General features: G+C 39.6%; 1 protein-coding gene across 4 annotated transcripts in view; it reads right to left on the bottom strand.

Annotated features, from left to right (window-relative positions):
* The window catches only part of LOC110527304 (PTB domain-containing engulfment adapter protein 1-like), a 46,187-nt gene extending 39,949 nt beyond the window's left edge, over nt 1-6,238 (bottom strand). For 2 of the 4 annotated variants that reach the window (XM_036951860.1, XM_036951859.1), the window contains exon 1: nt 5,823-6,238. The gene's annotated coding sequence lies outside the window, so the exon portion shown is untranslated. The remainder of the gene's footprint in view (nt 1-5,822) is intronic. The other 2 variants (XM_036951858.1, XM_036951862.1) reach the window with 2 other exon arrangements.
* Nucleotides 6,239-10,070: the final 3,832 nt, after the last annotated feature.

Below are 10,070 nucleotides of genomic sequence, written 5' to 3' on the forward strand. Positions count from 1 at the left end.
CTACACTTAAATATCTCCTGCACCTGGAGAACTACTGCAACACTGGCTGAAACATCATTGTACTTCAGACTCCCAAGTACTATGTCTGGCCCCTTAGAGTTCCTTTCTACAACACTAGTACATCATATTCACATGACTCAGCTCAAGGGTGAACTTGTTTTGTTCCTCTTCTCTGAGTGTCCTAGAGAAGTGATCCATTGTGCTCTGCCATCCATCTTGCTGGCCATGTCTCCATTTGAAGTACCTTTTTACTTTTCTTCAGCATTTGATGCAGGGGTAGAGTGTGTATCAAAGACAGAGAAGGTGTTCACCTTGATACGGTAGAAACTAGAGTAATATTAGTCTGGTTAGGATCATCATGATACAGTAGAAACTAGAGCAATATTAGTCTGGTTAGGATCATGATACAGTAGAAACTAGAGCAATATTAGTCTGGTTAGGATCATCATGATACAGTAGAAACTAGAGCAATATTAGTCTGGTTAGGATCATCACGATACAGTAGAAACTAGAGCAATATTAGTCTGGTTAGGATCATCATGATACGGTAGAAACTAGAGTAATATTAGTCTGGTTAGGATCATCACGATACAGTAGAAACTAGAGCAATATTAGTCTGGTTAGGATCATCACGATACAGTAGAAACTAGAGCAATATTAGTCTGGTTAGGATCATCACGATACAGTAGAAACTAGAGCAATATTAGTCTGGTTAGGATCATCACGATACAGTAGAAACTAGAGCAATATTAGTCTGGTTAGGATCATCATGGTACAGTAGAAACTAGAGTAATATTAGTCTGGTTAGGATCATCATTGATACAGTAGAAACTAGAGTAATATTAGTCTGGTTAGGATCATCATGATACAGTAGAAACTAGAGTAATATTAGTCTGGTTAGGATCATCATGATACAGTAGAAACTAGAGCAATATTAGTCTGGTTAGGATCATCATGATACGGTAGAAACTAGAGCAATATTAGTCTGGTTAGGATCATCATGATACAGTTAGAAACTAGAGCAATATTAGTCTGGTTAGGATCATCATGATACAGTAGAAACTAGAGCAATATTAGTCTGGTTAGGATCATCATGATACAGTAGAAACTAGAGCAATATTAGTCTGGTTAGGATCATGATACAGTAGAAACTAGAGCAATATTAGTCTGGTTATGATCATCATGATACAGTAGAAACTAGAGTAATATTAGTCTGGTTAGGATCATCATGATACAGTAGAAACTAGAGTAATATTAGTCTGGTTAGGATCATCATGATACAGTAGAAACTAGAGTAATATTAGTCTGGTTAGGATCATCATGATACGGTAGAAACTAGAGCAATATTAGTCTGGTTAGGATCATCATGATACAGTAGAAACTATAGTAATATTAGTCTTGTTAGAATGATATGAGTCAAAGGAGGGCAGGATTTGGGGTTTCAGGCTTTTCCACTCAAACAATATGGCTGACCTGTTTAAAAGAAAAGCCAATTGGATTACAGCAAAGTGGGACCACAGACTCAATACGCTCACTAACAAAACAATTACAACTGTTCTTCACAACAATATAAAACAAGATTGAAGCCAGTTTTGTTTTACCATGACTTCTCGCTCTGTCAACATTTAATTTGTTTTCTCTGCTTACTTTGGGACACAGCCTTTTTAGCCACCTCTACGCAGATCAATTGAGTTATTTAAATCATTAATCTGTGTGTGTCATAGGAAGGACACCTGCCAAACCAAAGCAATGAGGTGATTAATGTGCTTCTGCCTCAGGAGAGAATTATGACTGAGCAGTGTACAGGGACTCACTATACCATGAGGATGAATTAGATCATTATACTGGTGACTGGAAACAACCAATATTAAAGAGCTCATTTCTCCTTCATTTGGTTGTTTTAATGTTAAGTGTGTTCCAATTTAAAATGCACTTCAAATAAAGATTTGATTTGACGCATTCTCTTGATTTGATTGATTAAGGACAGAGTAGTAGAACAATAGTATTGTGCTCATACCTCATTGACAACTATGGTCGAGACTGAGAGAAAGCAACATTATTCACCATTATAAACTGGGTGGTTCGAGCCCTGAATGCTGATTGGCTGACAGCCGTGGTATATCAGACCGTATGCCACGGGTATGTCAAAACATTTATTTTTACTGCTCTAATTACGTTGGTAACCAGTTTATAATAGCAATAAGGCACCTCGGGGGTTTATGGTATATGGCCAATTTACCACGGCTAAGGGCTGTCTCCAGGCACTCCGCGTTGCTTTGTGAAAAGAGCAGCCCTTGGTCATGGTATATTATCCATATATCACATCCCCTCATGCCTTATTGCTTAATTACTGCATGTTAGTTCCTCCAATATTAAAAACGTATATATATATATATATATATATATATATATCTTATCTTTTATGATCGAAACAACGTTTATGTATGAAAAGTATGCGTAAGAAAACACTATGCACACGCTACACACACAGTTCCTCATTGTGTATTGCATAAATGTTACACTTCTGACTTCTGGAGCACATCAGTCGATATACTGTCTCCCAGACAGTGAAATAGGTGCATGACAGTGAAGTTGGCCCACTGTGGAATTCAAGTGGAATTCAAATCTAATTCAAAGCACTCACTGGGAAACCCAACATAGTCGCATAAGATAATTGGAAAACGACATCCAATTCCATTCATGCATGGATGGTGAACAAGTCCAGTCTAAACACTCCTTGTATTTCCCTAAAGGAAGGTCAGTGTGGAGCCACAGTGTTCTGGGGACTCAATCAAATCGCTGCAGAGTTTGTCTTTATTTACAGAATTCGTTTTAAAGGCAATGAGCTTTGAGCCTGGAGTGTGTACTTTAAAAAAAGTTTATTCGGTTTGTTTTGAACTTTGATTTCATTTGATTCCTTTAACTTTAAATAACTGTTTAAACTGACCATTTTCAAAAGAACTTGCAGCAGTCTCCATAATGAATGAGTGAAGGCAGTTCAGGCGTTTTTAATGAGATGCTGCCGCCATTAAAACAAGTCAATTCATAAATGAGAAATGTCCCATTTTGTGCTGCTCATTTTTTTAATCAATAAAGCTTTCCAATCAAGTGGAAAATGGAGATGAATAAATGTCTATAATTTATATGCAGAAGCATAATTCTCTCCAGACTCTAGAAAGAGCCAATCACATAGAAATATAATCTATAGATCATATTTCTATGGCCAGTCACAAATCGTTCTATATGAGCAAAGAATGAAATATTATAACTCGAGTATTGAGTCTGAATTAACAGCGCTGTGTGATGTCAATCTTTTTAAAACTTTTAAGAAAATGTTGAAACAAATCACTCAGAGATATAGGTACTGCTGACTAACACGAGCCACATCTTTCCAATCAGGAAAAAACAGATTCAAGCACACAGAAATAGGCCTTCATGACCAAAAAGTCTCAATACAAACTGATCTGATTCCATTTTCTCTGGGCTGAGTGACAAAATACTTTTCAGTGAGAAAGTGGTTTAATACAGGTGCTCATATTGGCAGCCGGCCAGACACTATCGAGCATCACTCTTTTACTATCAATCGTTTCAGGACGAGTCTCTCACCAGTCGACGTGACCAATTAATTAGCCTAAGCATCTTCATTATAGAGCATTGATCGCCAAACTGTTCAGCAGCCCGTAATTAATATCAGTTTATGAAATAACACTTAATCAAGCTCAGCCAATTAAACCGCTATCCTTCTAATGAGAATGCCAAAACTACAGTATAGTAAAACCCTCAACAGCCTGCAAGTCCAGACAAGTATAATGGAGCTATGTGGTGTATTGCACCGTCAAAAACAGCATCCATTTACTGGTCTATGAAGTCCACCTTAATATGGAAGACATTAATGCTGTTACATAAAGGTAGAGAACCATAACTAGCCGGTATTACTATGGATTCACTTGAGTTGAAACTTCTTCACAGGGTGCTTAAGCTTCCTCCTGCTTTGAGAATCAATGTGTTCTGACAGCTGAGTAGGGTGCTGCTGTCAGACAGACTTGTGTGATGCTGATGCTTCTTCTCCTAGAGAGCAGCAGGTAGAGCCAGCAGCATCAGAATCCCCACAGGAAGTAGGAAGGAGCCTCAGGTAAAAGGTCACTACAACCCCTGGGAGATGCCTGGAAATGTCTGTTTGTAGAGGGCAGGTGGATTGACGTCTCCGTGGTCAGGACAGACCACGACGCAAACGAGGGGTTTAATTTGACAGTGATGCGCTAACCAAGCAGCATGGGATTGCCCTGGCCACCGCTTCAGGTTCACTTGAGCCTTAGAGTACTGCTAATGATTATAAAGAGAGGAGAAACAGGGATCCAGCAGCAGGTGCCATCCTCAGCACAAGACAAAGCAGAGCACTGATTCCATGTGACAGTGAGGGCTGTACGAACAGTGGCAGCATACAATATCTGTAAATAAATGTAGAGTCCAGTGCTTGTCTGAGTTTTCTGCTGTTATCAATAACTCCTTGTAGCCTAATTGTCTGATCAATTGGCCATAGAGCCAGCTCACTAAACTAAGTTTATTCGGAACCAGTTGCTGATTAAAAAAGGTAAAAACTAGACTTAGCCAGGCTTAGGCTGGGTTTCTGTATAAGCACTGCTGATGTAAAAAGGGCTTTGTAAATACATTTGATTGATTGACTGATTGATTGATTGACACAAGTGTGGTCCATGTGGACTCCAGCAAAGCAGTCCTGGCTGCATCAGAGTCATGCGTGGCTTGCATCAACAAAGTGAAATTCGGCAGCTTTAGAGAGGGGAGCATTTAACGTGGTTAGGTTTGAAATTGGAGAAGCAGCACTCTGTCTATTAGTGTGTATAGAGTGCAGGACTGTTACAGATATCAGCTATCACAGCATGGTGCTGCAAAGCTCCATGTCTAGAGCAGAAAAAAAACTCTTCATTATCATTTACTCTTTTTGCATTTGTCCTGCAGGCTGTTTTAACTTCTGCTATAAAGCCTTGTTCTTGGGGTTAAAGAGGACATTCTCATTGGGTGAATACAGTTCAGGGAACATCTTCTAATTCAAGCTCTTGCCTCAAGCAGAACTTTTATCATCACGGGCCAGCTCTGCTTCAGTCAAACAATGGGGAAGAGAGACACTTAAAACTCAACGTTTTGCTCTATTAAAATGTTGCGCAACACAATAACCCACAGTGACCTAGAATGGCCAGATCTGCTCACACACCAGTGTGCTGCACATTACAAACCTTGCAAAAAGGAAGATGCTCCCTTAATGTATTTTTAAGGTCTTTAAAAAACAACCTGTATTCAACATAGCCTATAGCTATTTAAACATTACATGTGACCCTTCTACAAATTAACCCCCTTTTCACTACAACGTTGTTTATTTTAACTCTGGCTGTTTACTCATGTGTAAATACTGAGTATTTAAAAATATATATTTTTAAATAAGCACGTGTGTAGCTCTTCTTAGAACGTGTCTGAAATCAGTCATGAAAAATCGCTTTAATGACACCTGCCATAGTTAGACAAATAAGAAAAGCAAAAACACAACGTAGCCTATTCCAGCAGAATCCATTCAGCAAGAAATCCCGGCATAACAAAAACAGTGAGTATATTAACGCAGCGCTGTCAAAAACAGCAGACATTGTGTTCAGTTTAATCGAACCAGCAATTCAATGAAACAAAAATGCCATAACATCGTTAGTTATAGGCTAACTCATAGGAAAACTTAAAAGTCTGCACAAAAAGTGGCCTATGCATTCCCCCTTTTCCTAATAGGCTACAGAGAAAAGAGAAAGAAAACATTAACCCACCGAATGAAGTGAAAGAGTCCTTGTTTTGTACGGTCTCCTTGTCGCCCAGCTCTCTCTCGTTCCCGCACGGTTCTGTTCTGTCTCTATTCACAAACGCGGACGGCGCGCACCGCTTCTTGAAAAGTTTAGTGACGTCAACCCAAGTATTTAAAAATCCGCTATTCCGCTGCAATTGAACAGCTTTCCATTTAAATTGATCACGCACATAACATTATATCATGAAAAAGTCGCTTGGGATTAAAACTGAAACTGATCATATGCTTTGATATTAGAAGATAGTCTATTGCAGTCAAATATCTCTTTCTCTGGCAAAAATAACTTTTGTGATTTCAAAAAACATGGGAAGACTTCTAGCCTTTCTAAATAACTTGAGACAGAGCAGTAGATTACAGCATTGCACAGCCCCAGCAGAGAAACAGTTGACATGATTGTTTATCATGGGCAGTGGCGACGATTCAGCGCAGGTACAGCCCCATCTGTTTTATGCCCCACCTCTTTAGCTAAAACAATATTTATATATATTTTTGTTGTCGCCTGTTTTGCATGTTATTTTGGCATTAATACTAGTCACATATCAGTTTACAAACAATGTAAAAAATATATATATAACTGAGGTAATAAAGCCACATACAAACATGGCCTATTTTTTACTTTCTTGAGTAAGGCAGCTCCAAAATGCAGGTGTTTCAGTCTAGCTCAGTGCTTTCTGTGGTGGTGGGAGGGGCAGCCAGCAGAACATACAGAGCATAGGGTTGGTAATGTTCTCTAGCTGCGCCGTGATTGGCTCAGTGTTCTGTCATTCATGGGGACACCACATCACCGAAAAATCTACAGGGTGAGCTCTAAAAATTCAAGCCCCTTTGGTGATGCCATAGATTTACATTAGAAATGCCCATCCAAGAAGGCTCAAGGTCACGCATAAAATGACGTCAAATCATGTTATATCCACCGTAGCTTTGATTGTAATGATCAAATAGCAAGTTAGACAATCGGTCATCATCAGGAATCAAGTCGACAATCTACTGGCAAATCCTTTTCAATTATTGTCATATGAAGAGAAATGATAGATAAAACATATCGGTGCTCATCGGTCATTGGACATAAACATTACACAACAAGTTGGAAATCGCAAATTCAACAAACAAAAAAATAATACGTTTTGAACGTTCATCCAACTCGGAATTTCAAGTTGGGAACTCGGGCTCTTTCTAGAGCTCCGACCTCAAGATCACTGACGTCATGATTCAACCTTGTTTTTTTCAGAGTTCCCAGTTGTCTTGAAAGCACCATAAATCCAGAGATGACATAAATCCAGTTTGATGACCAAATTTGCCCACAGGAAGGACCACCGTGCCACTTTGCTGTTCAAGTGAGCATAGCACAACAAAAATGTATTGTATGCTGCTGCATAAATGATGTAATATGACAGGGAGATATGTATACTGTAGCTAAGAAAGTAATACTAAGTGTGTGTTGTGTAGTAAGCTGTTAGTAGCCCATGTGCCTCACCCTAATAATTGTGTCCTTTTCCCCCTCATAACATAGCCTACTGTTCTGACTTGGTGGTAGCCTGTTTTAGAGAAATGTCCTCATCGAATATTGTACAAGCTTTCACTGTCTGCTTATATGCCCCTTTTATTTATCCTATGGCTCTGACTTGGTGTACAGGGAGAATACTGTAAGAACGGCCCTTGTTCTGAATTCTGTCGCTGTACATTTCAAAAGTGTTGAACAGATAGTTATATTGACTACGTTCGTCCTAGCTCGTTCATTAATGTCTTTATCTAAATTAGGGATTGCCTCTTATCCACTCATCATTCCCTTATGCCATAGTTTGTACATCTCAATTGTCAGTAGAAACCACATTTGTTTAAGCAAGTCAGCCATATCCGCTATGTTTTTTTTAAAGGCAATAAATGAGGCTGAATGAACTGTTTCACTGCCAGACAAGGTTCCGCTGAAAGACAGGTGTAGCGGTGGTAAGGTGTTGGGACTGCTGTTGGGACAGCTTCATATAGGTCCTAATAGTTTTTGGGCACCGTTTGTTACTGTTATTGTTCAATTAATTGTTTAGTGTTGTGTTGTGTAGTGGTTTTGCTGGCATGCCCCCCACCCCAAAAAAAGTGTTTTGCCCCACCAAGATTGACATGCTAACATTGCCACTGATGATGGAGGGTACATATTAGCATAATAGGCTATTACAAATATGCATAAGCATAGTGCTTAAGTTTTTCCTTCGCTCTAGTTAGACTAGCCTATATCAATGAATGTCTGAACTATTTTGGGAATAGGAGTGTAACTATCTAAATATACACACTTTTCAAAGTAGTCACATTCTAACTGAAAACTGGGACAGAGGAGAGAGGAGGGGTGATGACAGGTGAGGTGACATGGTGGAATTGAAAAGCTCCTCTATGTTTTCATGTTGTCTGTTTCCCTCTAGTGATTCACTTAATCATAACAGAGTACCTCAGCTTGAGAGAGCATTGTGCTATAACCCCCCTTGGGAAAGATCATGTGTCAGGCTGCTTGCTGAGAAAGTCCACTGTCACGGTCATAGGCTGGTTTATTTTGAACATCTTGGGATTTATATTTTACCTCGGCCTGGCAATCATTACACTCAGTAGAGAGAGAGGTTTTGAATACTGTGCCTCTTTGAGAACATGAATCTGTTCTGCTTCAATGTGGCTATAACAACTGAACATATTTGAATGTAATTCACTGAAAAAGACATGCATTCTCTTTTCCTATCGTCCTATGTCTGATTATGTCTGGAAACTGCCCATAGCAGATCAAACCCAAAACCAGCTCATGTAGTTGTACGGAAACAACTGATGACAGCAATTTTCATGGCAATTTTGCCTGTCTGAAAGGGCTCCCCATTCAGATCGATGGCTGATTGTGTGTCAATGCATCATCATTAGAATCTCCATCAGACGATGAATAGGAAATGGGCTGCACGATGAACACATCACCAAACAAGGAACAGATGGACCCATTGACCCACATAGCATAACGCAACATGGCACGCACTGAAGTGAGAGTGGTGCCTGTATTATTACATACAACGGTGTATTCTGTAACGCCTTGAGCAATATTTCAAAGAGGATATCATTATGCATACACTACAATAAAGTGGATTGAAATGAACTGCATCATTGGTGTTGAGCAAAACCTGCAACAGAAAGTTGAGAAGTGTCGAGGTAAGTAAGACAAATGAATTATATTTTAATGGAACATAAATATAGGACTTTGAAAGGTTAAAATCACAGTTAAATTCACAGGTGGCACCTTAATTGGGGAGGACGTGCGCGTGATAACGGCTGGAGTGGAATAGGTGGAATGGTATCAAATACATCAAACACGTGGTTACCATGGTTACCATGTGTTTGATTCATTTCCATTCACTCTGTTATTATGTGCCATTCTCCCCTCAGCAGCCCCCACTGGTTAAAATGTTGAGAAGAAGTCAGGAGTTGGCTGGAATACCTGTTGGGATTGTATTAAGGAAGAAATTAAATGTCTGCATAGTCAATATTCACTACTTCATCATAAAAACTGATTTATTGTCAATGTCTTTCAAAGTACACTTAAATCATATTAGAGCTAAGGCTTTTTATGGCATGACCTGTAGAGCATGGAAAATGCAGCAATGAGAGGACAATTTAACTAATGCACTGTCACACCCTGGTCAAAGTATTTTGTGTTTATCTTTATTTATTTGGTCAGGCCAGGGTGTGGCATGGGTTTTTGTATGTGGTGTGTATGTGTGGGGATTGTAGCTAGTGGGGTGTTCTAGCTAAGTCTATGGCTGTCTGAAGTGGTTCTCAATCAGAGGCAGGTGTTTATCGTTGTCTCTGATTGGGAACCATATTTAGGCAGCCATATTCTTTGAGTTTGTCGTGGGTGATTGTCCTTAGTGTCCTGATGTCATTGTTCTGTGTTAGGATACACAAGTATAGGCTGTTTCGGGTTTTGTTAAGTTTATTGTTTTGGTAGTGTTTGTGTTCAGTGTGTTAATTCATTAAACATGGATTGCAATAGACACGCCGCATTTTGGTCCGACTCTCCTTCTCATACAGAAAACTGTTACAGAATCACCCACCACAAAGGGACCAAGCAGCGTGTCAACAGGCAAGAACAGCCCAAAGTGGAGTACAGTATGGACTATACTTCTTGGGAGGAGATAGACAGGTGGGCGGTCGACCCAGGGAGAGTGCCGGAGCCCGCCTGGGATTCGATGGAGCA

This window comes from Oncorhynchus mykiss, chromosome 18, assembly GCF_013265735.2.
Source record: "Oncorhynchus mykiss isolate Arlee chromosome 18, USDA_OmykA_1.1, whole genome shotgun sequence".
NCBI classification, from domain to species: Eukaryota; Metazoa; Chordata; class Actinopteri; order Salmoniformes; family Salmonidae; genus Oncorhynchus; species Oncorhynchus mykiss.